The sequence below is a fragment of the Tachypleus tridentatus genome, chromosome 6 (assembly GCF_004210375.1).
Source record: "Tachypleus tridentatus isolate NWPU-2018 chromosome 6, ASM421037v1, whole genome shotgun sequence".
NCBI lineage: Eukaryota > Metazoa > Arthropoda > Merostomata > Xiphosura > Limulidae > Tachypleus > Tachypleus tridentatus.
The window spans coordinates 79,564,939-79,580,705 of NC_134830.1; the positions used below are offsets into that span (position 1 = coordinate 79,564,939).

Consider the following 15,767-nt stretch of genomic DNA (forward strand, 5'->3'; position numbering starts at 1 on the left):
TACCTTTGACTCGTATGCTTCTTTTAATGAGTTATCCATGAGTTAATAACGGATCTTCCCGTCAATGACCACTGCTTTATTATCATGATGTAAGATCAGATCTGGTTGTCAGCGTTCTCAATTCTCTGTCTCGAAGGTGAATTCTTGTAGAACCTTCCACCCTTTATAGGAGGCCTCTTTTACCAAATGATCACAGATCTTATCGTGATAGTTTATTCTCATTGACTTCAACTTTAGACATTGACTGCCAAGATGACATAGAGTCTCTATTGTGGCTGCACAGCCCGACATTGGGCAGATTCCTTATTCTTATTGAGGTTACCTCTACTGAGGGCCTCTTTTGTAGGGTATACATTTGCCTTTAGAGCTAGACACTACACCCATTGGTGGGCTTTCATACCAACAGGTTTAGGTAACCAGTGGTTGGCAGATGTTGAGCCTTTGAAAAGCTCTACACTGTGCCTTTCCCAGTTTTCCTTTGCATATTTCTCCAATTAGAATGATAAGTTCCAGATCTCTGGTTGGACTTATGGATCCGAAGTCCAGTTTTCGTGACAATACCCTTGACGGCTCCCAGCAAACCATCTTCTTCTGCCAAGTATGATGTTACTTTGTCTGATGAATAAATGAGTCTCAAATACGTTTTGATCTTTAACAATGGAATAAGAGATTCCAGCTTTATAATTGCTAGATGACGTGAGTAGAGCAAACCATCAGCTGTGCAGGCTGAGAGAAAACACCAGTTTTTCACAGCCTTTCTTATAAGATTATCCAGTTCTTTTAACAATCTGAAATTAATTTTGCCCAGTTTAAGTTGGTATAAAAGCCTGGGCACAGCTTATCTGCAACACTTATCTGAGACTTGCTAAGGAGTCTTTCCGGGTAAATGTTCTGCACAGAAAACACGTCCTTTCTCCCGAATATACTACTTCCACATCGCGGAGGGTTCGTATTTCTTTCCTGGAACATATTACCCAGCTTGAGCGCTCTGGCGGCGTCCTGACCCATTAAGATAGTATACGCTCAGCATTTCTGATGATAGGATGCATGTCTCTTGTGTTGAGATAAGCCTGACCTTGTCTTAAATTTCATTTCGCATATCTCGCAGCCGAAACTGCAAGAATGTGCCACAAACATCAAAGTTCGTCGATAGGGACACTTAGAAACGTGACAAGCAATAGCGTCATGGTTGCTATCGTCTTTTCCACAGAAGTTACAACGTGCTTGTGCCCACGAATTATGTTTGTTTGTGAGGTGGGTTGCAAACTTGGAAAAAGCTGTTAACTTGTGGACACAAGTCACATGCTATTTTTCTTATAGGTAGGTTTACAAACACCGTTGTGTCTATCCGTTCTGGATATCTGCTCCTTTTCTTAGTTCGTAATTTCCATTTCTCATGTTAGTCGAGATTTTATAATTTAAGTCGTCCACCTGCGTGATTCGGCGACTGTCACTAGTCGGGTTTATACCATCCACCAAAGTGGTATGGTTGTCACTTGCCTCACTATACGAGGAAATATAACTTGTGCCGTCTACATCTGTGGTTCGGCTACTACCTCCAGTGGTAGTAATCTCAGTTGCACCAGATTCACTTTGAGTATGTGAAGTGGTGTCGGAATAGGTATCTTTCAATTCTTCTATTCCTGATGAAAGACTATCCTTTCCTTCGTTGCCGGGTAATCGCTTGGAAGCTACCATCCTCGGGTGGTGCCAAGTAGCTTGGGTTTAGCCGCTGCCATGGCACACCAACCACGGACGTCAAACAATAGCTATTATCAAATGTACTTTTATCCATATTCATAAAATTACCTACTCTGATATCGGGTCTGCCAGGTTCCTATAAAATGCTGATACAGGGTATAGAATCCCCTACCGGGTACCCAAATAACTGATGAGTGAGGTAAGTCCTCATCATCTCATCATGGTTTAAAGGGTTGCTGTCCCTAATCTGGGGTTTACTACCACTGCATGTGGACATCTGGTGGGCGGCGAGTTCACCACATGGGTTTTTAGTGGTTTTGTTTACTCTGCCATATTCTACGCAAAAGTAAATTGGTGAAATTCGTGATTATGAAAAACCAACATGAAGTAAAAATGTGTCTCAGGATGGCTGGTTAACTTGAAGATGACCAAAGAAGGTCGAAACGTTGTTCTCTGCTTTATTTTGGTAAATGTATGAATACCCATACCAGCTGTCATGAGATAGAAATTGGTGAAATAATGGTGAACTTAGTGGTTAAATGAATCTTGTAATTAATGCCAGTTGGTTGTGTTGTTACTTGTACAGAATTCAGATCTGATCTTTAGTCACCTTTGTTGCTGTCTCCATGTAGAATTTGTTTGTTTGTTTGTTTGGGAATTTCGCACAAAGCTACTAGAGGGCTATCTGTGCTAGCCGTCCCTAATTTAGCAGTGTAAGACTAGAGGAAAGGCAGCTAGTCATCACCATCCACCGCCAACTCTTGGGCTACTCTTTTACCAACGAATAGTGGGATTGACCGTCACATTATACACCCCCACGGCTGGGAGGGCGAGCATGTTTAGCGCGACGCGGGCGCGAACCCGCGACCCTCGGATTACGAGTCGCACGCCTTACGCGCTAGGCCATGCCGGGCCGCCATGTAAAAAATATTTCTGCTACATGGGAGTAACACTCAGTCTTGCTATATACTGCAACCTAAACATCCAAAGGTCTGTCGAATAATTGTAGTGAATGGCATACCTACAAACATATTTGTAGTGCATTAGAGTATTTTCTTTCAGACAATGAATATTAATACCAGAATCGCCAAAGTTTTAAGCTATGGGCTTGAAAGGGTGCTTTTTTTTTTATATACAGACCTAGACAAGCCCGCCTAATATAGTACTCTATCTTAGCTCACAATTATGAATGTAGGTTGAAATATAGCATTAATACATATATTTTTAATGCGTAAACAACTGATAATTTCGTAATTTAACAATCTTATTAGTTCTAATGATTTTACCATTTTATTGTGAAGCGAGATAGATACTTCACAAATATTAAAATATAACTTTTGCTGTAAATTGTTACATTAAACCGCTATTAATTACGTATATATCTACTTACACATGACGATATTATATTTTTTCAGAAGCCAGTATATTTAGTAGCCTGCAGCTGATGCTTGTTTTACGTAAAATGTGAATATTTAAATAGAATCATGCATTAAAAACTTCACTAGTACAGGGCCTATAAAATGCAAATAATGATGTAATGTATTTTGGTTTGTTTTTGAATTTCGCGCAAAACTAATCGAGGGCTATCCGCGCTAGCCGTCCTAATTTAGCACTGTAACACTAGAGGGAAAGCAGCTAGTCATCACCATCCACCGCCAACTCTTGGGCTACTCTTTTATCAACGAATAGTGGGATTCACCGTAACATTATAACGCCTCCACGGCTGAAAGGGCGAGCATGTTTGGTACGACCGGGATTCTAACTCGCGACCCTCGGATAACAAGTTGAACGCCTTAACACACTTGGCCATGTCGGGTCAGATGTAATGTAGCATCAGAATCTATGTGTTATGTCCTTAAGCAATTAGATGTTGATTCTAGGCCTAATACTAGTTCATTTAATAAACGGAAGCAATGTTATCAACGAACCTTACAAACACGTTAAGTATCTTTAAATTCAAAACGATATCAACGTCAGGATATATAATATTAATGTTGTTAAGTAAATAAAGATGATTAATTAGAGTTTATCTAGGCTCTATTAAGAGTTTTTGTGCTAACTCTGCAAATTCAGGTAGAGTACGAAACTGACAAGTTATATACTTTCCACAGTCTTACACTGTGTACCCAGCTTGTCACAAAGTATTTGTAGTCATCTAAACTTTGTATGTCTTCAGTTTGAGGCACTAAAATTAAAAACTGTATAACTAAAAATAACTGGGTACTCCATATCGGAAATGTCCATAATTATGTCTAGGGTTTTCTACATGATTAATGAAGTGACAGCTAAATTTGTGTTCATTGCCGAGAGAATAGAGTACGGATCCGTTATAGCCATTCAAAATTTGCTGGTATATTAAACAAATGTTTAATTTGTTCATTTAAATCCATAGGCAAAGCGCAAAATGTAAAGTTTTTCCTATACACAATGTAGCGTTACGGTTGGGAAAGTCGATGTGTTTAACGTCCCAAATGGCAGATGGTAAAACTAGTTCCACCTTCAGTCACATGACTGCATAACCCTTATTGGGGCCCAAACTTGAGGTTGCGTCTAGTGCAGGGCCTTAGAATAGCTAAATCATCCACTGACTAGCATATTTTATAGCCCAACTTTTTTCATTACAAATGCTATACAACTACATCTTAATTTGTATATATCATTGTTTATTTTATTATCCTGTTGTTGTTAAATATTTAGATCTTTTTTATTTGCTTGAAACAATTTGGAACCACATTTGGACTTCGTCTTCAATAATTTACAATATGCATTACCATACTTTAATAAAGTACTGATAATATCTTTATACAAAACTTTCATTTGTTTTGTTATTTTGCTTAGAAATTTAAAATAAAAAACAATTTAGAATTATTAAAAATATCCAAAATTACCCCATCAAAAAGTATGATAAATTGCAAAGTTAGGCGTCTCATATGTAACGTTATTTTAATGACAAAGCACTACTGCATATGGTACGGGTAGTTAACACAGATGATCTCTCCAGTGCATTCATGAGATATACAACTCGCGTTTTGTTTGCAATGCAATATTTAGTAGATAAAGTGTATTTGCAATTATTGTAAAAAATTAGTTTACTTCATTTACACTAGAAAAAAAATGTAATGCAACTGTTTGTATTTAAATATAAGGACTTCCAGAAAGCATACTTATAATACAGAAAACGATAGTTTTAAGTTTCTATATTACAAAATTAACAATTGAATGGTGTATTTCTTTAAGTATTTATGACACTACACTATAATCCCTTCACCTTTCCAACTACCAATAAAAGAAAAGAAATAAATATAAAGGAATTGAACTATATCCTTTACAGTACTGAATCTATAAAGGCTAAACTCTGTGCTAATTTTTATTATAGTAAGTAGAAACTTGATGAATATAATTCGTAAGTGGAAAAATCGCAGTAACTTATGGAATAATCGTAGTAATTTTCTGCTGTTATTATTTTATGTTAGTCATTTGATAAACAAATAGGTGAGAAGAAGGTATTTTTCTTGACTTTAATTTTTTTCGGTTGTGTACAAAACTAATTTTATAATGACGTGCGATCTGTGATAAACATTAGACAAAATCATTGGTTAAAAAACGATCTTCCTGTGTCTCTTCAATATCAATTAAGGTAACGATTAGGTCGGAATATTTTACTATGAGTTTGAAATATAATTGTCACCGTTCAATACTAAAGTAGTTACGTTCCAAGTGTTCATTTAAAAGTGTTTTTCATTTCAATATCGTCACTTCTTACCTCTAGAGGGACGTGAGAGAAAACATCTCTTACATCTGGTATGTGTTCATGACTTTGTCTCCGACAAATCGTATTTTTGCAAGTGAGAAAGCGTTTTTTCACTGCTTCCACTTGATGATGGGTAAGTGTAGCCAAATGTTCCTCTAGTTGTTTCTCTTTGTCCTGCCCATCTAAAACCCGAACAATAGTAAATTTAACATCAAAATGAACAAATAATAAATGAAAATTATCAAGACTGTTCAATAAAAATATCCTGATTTTTTTAAACACCGAAACTTTCTGCGCAATTTAACTTCAGATAAGAGAATTTAGTCTAACTCGTCCAAAACATAAAATCAAATTATACTAAACACATTCCTTCCAAATTAGTAATTGAATATTCAACTGCAATGATAATTTCTCTTTTATAAGAAGGCAACTATAAGCACGTTATTACAGATGTGATATAGTTTAAATTGATCAATAAACATTTCATGAAAACATAAGTAGCTTTAGCTTAAGCGATAGGTATTATACAAATGGCTTAAGAACTTAATATCAATAGATAAATTTAATACAAAAACGAACTGCTTTTTCTCAAGGGAAATGTTTTTTATTGCCTCGACGTTTTGAGTTCTGGTTTTTGCAGGAACTTCATATTCATCCTTTCATAATAGTAGGCTTAGAATAAACTAAATAGTACAAAGTTTAGATACAAAGACTTATTTGGAGGCATTAGGGTTACCCCCAAGCTCAGATAATGTTCTCCAGGTCGTAGTTTTCGTGAGATATTTCTACTTTGGTCAAATTTACGCAAATTGCGCCATATCTTGGGGCCATCGGTTGCAGGCCACGCGAGATCAAGATATTTACGCACCTCCTCCCAAAATGTAATATCCTTAGCGAAATGATGCTCCTGTTTAAATGTAAAAAATGCAAACAGTTGAATTTAGTAATTTTGTTACAAAGTACCAAGTGAAATTTCTGTATATGCTATTGCTTTTGTCAGTTCTAAGTGACAAGACAAAAACTTCTTTATTCCATCGTATCAGGATAATAATTAGGATAATTTGTTGGAATAAAGTTTTTCTTATGATTCACGACTGGCTGATGTCAAATATGAATATTTGAGTGCAACTTACAACCCGCTAAGTTTTTAACTAACCTGTAAATGTACACTAAACAATTACTTACCTTCAGAGATCTAGATTTAGATGCCAGAATCTATATCTCAATTAATCTCGAGAATTGAGTTTTGTTTTTGAAAATCCTAAAACGCTACTGTTATAACGACTGTTGTTGATCTTCAGTATAACATTGATCTACGTTCTAAAGAAGTTAATCGTTTGATTCTTTTATCAAATTCATATGAAAATTTTAGAGTTATAATTCTCACACACACACAAGTCTATACAATTATAATGGCAAATAGAATAATTGAGAATGGAATGTAATACTTTCAAAAAAGAAGAAAAAGTGAAATATAATTAAATGTCTTATCATATATTTGGAATACATTTTCCAATAGCAGAAAAATAGTATGGTAAAATCCAAACAGGAGAAAACAGAAATTATTAGGGTTATACTTCTTCATCTTTGTTAGTGTGCGGGTGGTCAGCTCAAACAGGGAGCACTCTTTGTATTTTCCATTTTTAAAAACATTGAAACGTTTTGTCCTGATCTTAATTATTAACAGGTAGCATTTTCAGTTTCTTCAGTTATCGTAGCTTTTGAGGATTCCATACAACAGAACCTAACCAACCTCTCAGTTTCTCTAATTTAGCTTTAATACTGCATTTAGTACTAAAAATTACATCTTTTTACGCGAATTCATTTTTCGAACTTAAGCCAAATAAAATACTATTTGTTTTATCAATGATGAATCGGCTTAAATTATTTTATCACATTGACTTCGAAAGAGATGTGAGCGAATTACACTGTTTATTCTAATATTCTAAACATCATAGAATTAATGTTTTGATGTAACACAACCAGATGGTTGGTCGTATTCTTAGGAGTGCTTTAGTTTCTGCAAAGTGTATGAAATTTACCATAAAGGCAAAATTTGGTCTTTCACTCATAACTAACCAATGTAGGTTGTTGTTAGTAAATCTAGCCTCCTAACCTAAAGAAGTTATTATCTAACATATATTTTTGAAGCTCGCACATTAATTATAAAAACATTAAGAAGATCGGCTTCAACTTTATACTTACGTAAGTACGTACTATAGTGACAATACCCTCTTCAGGAGATAGGGATGAATAAAGAACAGTAACAACCAAGGTAAAAAAGGAAAAAAGAACACTGTTATCAAGGATATCATAAGAATTAATCAAACGCGATGAATGATGTATAAAAGAGGATAGAGAAGTATTTCTAAAACAAAATATTTTCTATAGTGGATCATACAGCAGATATGATGAATGTAAAGAATTTTATGGATTTATGGTCTTTAGAATTACAGAGTAGTGGAAATTTAAGTGTGAAAGAAATTCGGCTTCTCTGGATTTCTGACATATACCACCTAACACAGTGTTGCTAGGATTTTATGGGGTTAAAACCTACGCATTTGTATGCACTATACGTTCTTAAAGATGTTCAAAACCTCTACCAAGATAATTCTCACGGTCCACAAGCACAAAGTAGCCACCTTTATCAGACATTTTAACTCTGACATCATCCATCTGCTTCAACTCCTTTAAGGTTTTAGCTTTGTTAGAACTATAAACTAGAAGTTCACTAATAACATTTTAAACCTATTGTCTTAGAAAAAATCATACGATGTTTGGGATCATCAGAAATTGTTGAGAGATGTGGACAAGAATAGTCAAAGGGCTGATTTCAATTGAATCTATAGAGTATTCTCACTTGCTTACAGATCTGTGGTGGTGCTCTCTTCAGATTTCATACTTCAGATGATAGCTCTATATTAATAGTGGGATTTATTCATTTCTTTCGGAATTTTCGCATGACGCTATATAAAGGGCTATTTATACTCATCTCTAATTTTGAAAATGATAAACTAGAAGAAAGGTAGATAGTCAATAGGATTTACCACTAAATGTTGAACTACTCTTGTCATACTGAATAGTAGGATTTGACCATAACTCTTATATCTCACTCACGATCTCAAAGAGCGGAATGTTTTTTGTGCGGCATCGGCCCATGAACTAGGAACCTTTGAATTCAAAGCCTAAGCATGTTAACTGAGTTGGAAAGATTGTTGGATGGCTGTTGCCTCTACTAATGTTCACTACATATGTCTCCATCTAAGACTAGAAAGTTTCTTAAGTGACGTCAATATATGTGGTTCCGTATTAGAGTTTAACTTGGACCTTTAATAAACAAACCTATTGTATCTTGAAGAATTACTTGATGAGTTGTCACTAAATTCGCTTTGTCTATCAAATCAACATCCACGACACATTTCTTCATCGTAAAGCGAGTAATTAGGTATTAAACGTAACTGTTTGCAAGAAAAGCTAGCTTTTCTATCTCAGCAAGCTTCCTCATACCTAAACAACTGTTATATACTAATAAACGAGCCTATCATAAGAAATAGTTACCCGACCACTTATAACGACAAAAAATATAACCCTTGTGAATTTTCTGCTTTTTGGATTCTCGCTTGTTACTTTTCAGTTGTCAGGTTTGGTTTGTTTTGAGCATCGCACACGAGAGGGCTAGCCGTCCTTAATTTAACTGAAAAGAACTAGAAGGAAGGCAGTTAGTCATCATCACCATCTGCTAACTTTTCGGCTACTCTTTTACCAACAAATAGTGGGATTTACCGTAACATTATAAAGTATCCACGGCTAAGAGGCTGAGCATGTTTGGTGACACGTGGATTCGAACCTGCGACTTTCATATTGAGAGCCAAACTCCCTAACCCCCTCTAGCTGTGCCACACCCTTCAGCTGTCGCTAAACAAGTATTCGAATTTAATTATACAAACCTTAAATTACTTTTTTTACTTTGTTATTTATACATGAATATGTAAATTTCAAATCATTATAAATGAATTTTATTTCGTGTATTTCTCATTAACATTATCGTTAAATTGTTGGAAAATGTTCTTCACATTAATAATATAAACTTTAAATTACATCTTTTATTTGTTTGCTTTTCTGTACGTGCTATACATAATGAAATTATTATTTGTTAATTTTAATTATTATATCTAAGGGCAGGCAGGGACTTTACAATAGAGTATGCCATGTTTTTTTTTTTTTAATATTCTATAAATATTTTGAACTGCATGCTAAAACCTTCTTCGGACAAGACTGAAAAGAAACACCTCGAAGTCCAAAGCTTACTTACAAAATAACAAAACGTGAAATGTTATTCTAACGTTTTTTTATTGTTTTTAACCCATAGTTACGTATCTACGCTTTTGTACAAAATCTTGATGAAAATGCGGTAGTGATACATGGGTCGAAATTAATTTTAAGAAGAAGTATTTTTAAATGATTTGGACAGTAAAGGTCTTTTTCTTTGCTGTCGTTAGAGAAAATGTACAAATCCTTCCAATCTGCACTACAAATTCTGAATAGAATAGTAACACACTGTAACATGTTTTAAGTTTTGATACGTATATCTATTAGTTGTTCTGAGTCTGACACTGTGATCGGTAGCGTATCAACTTTCTAAAGATGTTCCAAAGTTTAAACAGTTTGTTGCTGAAAATAAGGTTGCTCTTTTTATTTTTATAAATATCTCTATCCTCAAGCCCAAACTATATCAACTAGTCTTGATGTCAAAAGATTCTTTCATACTGAAAACCAGGTAACCCTGGTGTAGCTTTGTGCAAAAATTCAAAACAAACAAACTGTTAATTTTATTTGCTACAGAGAATTTTAAATTAATTTGAACCTTCCTTAATTTCACTTAACGATACACTGCATGTTTTTAACAAACCGAGTAAAGGAAAACAGTAGTACAGTTTTGCTAGTAGTTACATATTTATTAAATACCAAGCCTGTAATAATTTAAGATGTGTAATCGATACAGGTCTGATCGAAGCATAGAGAACATTATGAAAATGGCCATAAGATATGAAGAGGAGATAATTAACTTATGTAAATCTTCATTTACAGCTTCTTCACAAGGACAAAAGTAGATTCTGAAAGATCTCTGAAAACTCTAACCTTTTAGATAATGAAGAATAATTTTATTTTTCAAAATTAATCAAAATTGTAAAATATATCGATTTAAAGAGTAAAATAAAGTGAAATTCAGTCATCAATTTCGTTTAGAACATCATCTGAAGATGGCTGTCAAAATAAATGTAATTCCTGTCGCTCCAACATCAGGTGACAGATTAGCCTACTTAATGTTATATTATCACTTCTTCCTCCTTTTCGAAAGTTTTATTAAAATGACATTAGATTTCAAATAAAACTTAAGTATTCACATTAAGCACTGCAAACAATTGCCTGTAGCAAAGTATATTATACACTCTTCCTACTGGAAATACATATTTGGTCAGCCTAAAATCTTGTTCTAAAAATTAGTATCTGTTTTACTCTTTTGTTTCATTATAGTGATTACCATTAAGTACCAAAACAGATAACTTTTTACTGTCTTTTTGAAGCAATCAGAATACAAGAACATGTATATATTTTATTCGAAACATACCATATATTTCTTTCTCTTTCATGTAAATATTTCTGCGTCAAATTTTTCAACATTGTTACACTTACACATATTAAAGCACGTATTAACATATAGTCCAAATAACCGACATTAGCCTACGTTGACCTTATTCTTGTGACGGTTACAATTATCATGGGGTAACCCCTCCCTTCGGTATTTCTGGAAGAACAACTTTATACAATTCTTTTAAAACGTCATATGTTAGCGTTATTTCCTTCAACTTACCCATGGCTTGTGATTGTTGTACATTGCCGTTAATGGAAGTTATTTAGTTAAATACAATAATATTATATTGTGCTGAGATGTAACAACCAGATTAATAAAGATTTAGAAAAAAAAAAAAGGAAGTTTCTTTTTTTGGTTCTTTCTGAAGTCGTGCATGCTAGTGATTAGCGTGTTCAGACTGTGAATCTGTCGTGGCTGGTGCTGCATATTTTGTGCGTTAAAGGACTATTTACAGCATACTATAATGTCTGCTCTTATTTGTAATTCCCATAAATCATTTTTATATTTTATTGTCATTTAATAGCGTATCATATCCGTTTAATTACTTATAATAATTATATTTATGTTTTACTGTCGTTCGATTGCATGTTGTATCCTCTTACCTTCTTCTAGTAACGATTCAACATCAAATCCAGCATCACGTAACCAGTCTGCTTCATTTTCTCCTTCTGTTAATGCAACAAATAATACCGTCAGTCCCTTTGGCAGAACTCATTTTCTGCCACATTCATGTGTACAGTACAAAAATTGATGTAGCGATATATATAAGCAAGCAGGAAAATAATACACTTTAAGTCCAAATTTGGGAATGTTGAAAACTATTTTTTTAGAAAACCAAATAAAATAAATTAAATCTTAATAATTTTGTGTGACATATTCTCAGTTTTAACTTTTTAATATTTAAATACACATCAAATGTGCGTAATTACTGTCACAATCCAAATTTCCCAAATTATTTGAAATAAGCTCTTAATTTTGAAGAATATGTTAACATATTTTCATTAGATGGAATTGTAAAACTTGATTATTCTTTGCAGTACCATGATATTTTCATTTGTATTCAATCAATAAATATATCCAAAATAAAATATTATATGTAACTGATATTTATTCCTTCAAAGCAATTTTTTTGCTTTGATCTGAACGAACTCCAGTTTGTACGATTCATATGTAAAATAAGCTGATAGAATGTAGATTAACTTAGACTTGAAATATATATTATCTCATTCTGTGTTTCTTCATGTGCAATAATTCAGAACCTATAATGTGTGCAGTCTGTACTCCAACACGATTTTAGAGATGAACCTACTGTAGAAATGGTCACCCAGTTTTACTAGTGAACAGCATTTCTGCGGTAAAACTATCCAACTTTAATGACTGGGCTGAAGAACAGTGGACTGCATGCATTTATTTTATGAATGAGGTGATAATATGTTGAACACGCAAATGTTTCATGTCACATAACTCACACAGTCTAGCACACTGCTGCTGCTTGCTTTAGTGACAGGACCAACATACCATTCCCAGTCTGAAAAGCAAGCTGCATTTGCTTGAATATCTTATGTCTGAGCGCTGATATTATTTCAGTTCTGGTCTGTAGCTAGAGGATTTCAGGTACTCGGTTCTCATAGAAAATGGTCATTGGCACGGTAATGGAGGAAGAAGTTATTCAACATATTGAGTAACTAGTGTTGCAGCTGCTGTATTGCATCTTGGAATGAACGTGGAGCTTACAGACCATCTAAAATCTTGAACAGATGATTATCTAATAATGTAACCAAACATTAAGATGTAGACTCGTTGAATTTATAAAGCGTTTACAGTAGACTATTTTTTACGTCGTGCATTGTACCTGCGTGAGAAACTAAACAAATGTCGATGCTGAACTTATACAAATAAACGTTGCATCGGTAATCTTCTTGTGGTATACAAGCTGCAAAGTACTGGGAACCTCTGAGGCTTATCAAAATATTAGAAAATCATGTTTGAAACAATGAGGTGTGAGTGAAATTATTGAAAAAAGTCAACTTGATCATACATAATACACAAAAGCAAGAAATTAATGTTCTATTAATCTGATTATATTGAAAGGTATTAAAAAAAAAACTATCGTTTATCTGTGAAAATTACTTTGGTTACCTTAGTTAACTTCGCTACGTTTTGAAATAAATAAATAGCATCAGTTAAGTTTCTGACAATAGTTATAACATTGTGTAAATACCACAGATCATCTTTCTCCAACTGATTTATTTCTAAATTATATATATAGTGCTGTATTGTATAATAATGGGTTTGAAAATTGTGGTTAAAACACTAATCATTAAAATAACTACACACCACATGATAGTTTATAGCGTCAATTAAAAAATCAATATTTTAGCAGGTTCTTTAATCTTTAGACACAAAGTAAAAATCAATTATTTCTTTCCTTTCTCAAATACACATGCATTACTGAACTTATTCTCAAACAAAAATGAAACTGCCTACCTTCTGGTAGCTTTGAGGCATCATAAAACTCATCACTGTCGTAGTTTTCTATTATTTCCTCCAGCACACGAAACTCGTTCCAGTAATCCTCGAATTCTTGACTATTAACTGTTTCCATGGCAACAAGGATTATAAAAACTAGGTTGAGCAAATAATGTTTACGCGTTATATTTCGACCTGTAATGGTACATATATTTTTTTTCAGTCATTACATTCAGTTACTAACTAATTATTAACGATTATATACTAGTGAACAATATTTTAAAGGTTCTTTATACAATAACTTCCTTTCACTGTGTGGCACAAAGTATATTCATTCCATGTTAGTTACCCCTCTTCCAATGGCTCAGCAGGAAGTATGAAGACTTATAACACCAAAAAGTTAATTTCAATAGCCCTGGTGAGCACAGTACAGATAGCCCATTGTGTAGTTTTTTGTTTAACAGAAACAGCAAACTTAACAGACATAAATAAAAACATTTTATTTATTTTTAAAAGTTTATATTTGACCTAAAACTTTATGCTGTTTTTTAACAGGAATTGTTTTCTTCATATATTCAAACATAATTATTAAAATTTATTTTAAAGCCCAGCATGGCCAGGTAGTTAAGACAGTCGACTCGTAATTTGATGGTCGCTGATTCGAAACCCCGTCGCGCCAAACATGCTCATCCTTTCAGCCGAGGGGACGTTATAATGTTATGGCCAATCCCACTATTCGTTGATAAAACTGTAGTCCAAGAGTTGGCGGTAGGTGGTGATGACTAGCTGCCTTCCTTGTAGTTTTATACCGATAAATTAGGGACGGCTAGTGCAGATAGACCTCGTGTAGCTTTGAGCGAAATTCAGAAACAAACAAACATTTATTTTAAACGATGTTTTTGTTACGTACGATATATATTTTGTGGCTATATTACAGGAAGTAAACTTGTATTTACTGACAATTACTATGCCGAACTTATTACAAAACAACAGTGAGTAAGATAATAACAGCTGGCATGGCCAGATTGTTAGGACACTCGACTTGTAGTTTACTGGTTACGGGTTTGAATCTCCGTTCTACCAAACTTGCTCGCCCTTTCGGCCGTGGAGGCATTATATTGTGACGGCCAATCCTATTATTCATTGGTAAAAAGAAGCCAAATACTTGATTTTTCTTTAGTATTTCACTGCTAAATTAGTTACAACTAGCGCAGATAGCTCTCGTGTAACTTTGCGCGAAATTCAAAACAAACTAACAGCTGGAAGTTGTATATTTCTATCTATTTAATGTCTACGACTTAGGTGTAGTGTAACAGATTTACTGTTGTACATTTACAGTAGTGCCTACTCTGCTTTCAGTGCAATTTTCTTCTTTGCCTGTGAGGTATATTGTTGGCTATGTATTGCGCAAGCCCCGCTTATTACTGAACTTTGTAGGTTATTGAGCGTAAAAAAATAATATAAACTAATATTTGCTTTATGAAAACGCTGGTGTGCTCGATCATTGTTGAAAGTTCTAGAACTTGCGTGGTTGGTATATAAAAACCGACTCGCCGAAAGACGAAGAAGATTATTGTTGGTCAGCTACAGTCAGTGTGCTATAGGTCTAGGAAGACATAATTTTAATTAACGCCCATTAATCATAAACCTACAGAATTTGACCAGAAACATTAAAATATTTCGAACATTTCAAACCGTTCAACTTCAGTGAATTGCCTTCGGACATTATTATTTCTACGAGGATACTAAATATCTTCGTCGAATAAAGTCAGCAGGGTAAGACCAACCGAAGTAGCTAGCTCAAGTAAGATGCAACAATATCAACTCAGAATTAATCTGCTCGTGGTGAATTTCGATCATCGATAAAATATTCACTTCTAGACCAGTTATAAAACTCAGTATTGTCTGTAACTTTGTAAAACTGTTGTATGTGAATCATTATTTGTAACAACTATTAGTAAAAACTGTTATTTTATATTGTATTATTTTTGTTTGTATATTAAAATACATATGTGTTAAAAAAGAAAATTCTATGTATCAATCTTGTTGACAAATAACATAAGTTCAAATTCAAATTTCCGGTTATTTGAAATAGTAATACGTTAACATACGTAAAACAATAAATCAGAGCCTCGTCCGAGGTAAATTATAATATGTAACGGTAACTGTTTCTGATTTGCAACTGCTGCCCAG

The 15,767-nt window shown here is 33.9% G+C and overlaps 1 protein-coding gene across 1 annotated transcript in view; it reads right to left on the reverse strand.

The window, feature by feature from the left end:
- LOC143252881 (rho GTPase-activating protein 18-like) overlaps positions 1-15,767 on the reverse strand; it is a 165,385-nt gene that overhangs the window by 108,252 nt on the left and 41,366 nt on the right. Inside the window, exons 2-4 of the mRNA XM_076505689.1 lie at positions 13,593-13,700; positions 11,708-11,773; positions 5,465-5,634 (exon numbers count right to left, since the gene is read on the reverse strand). The gene's annotated coding sequence lies outside the window, so the exon portion shown is untranslated. The remainder of the gene's footprint in view (positions 1-5,464; positions 5,635-11,707; positions 11,774-13,592; positions 13,701-15,767) is intronic.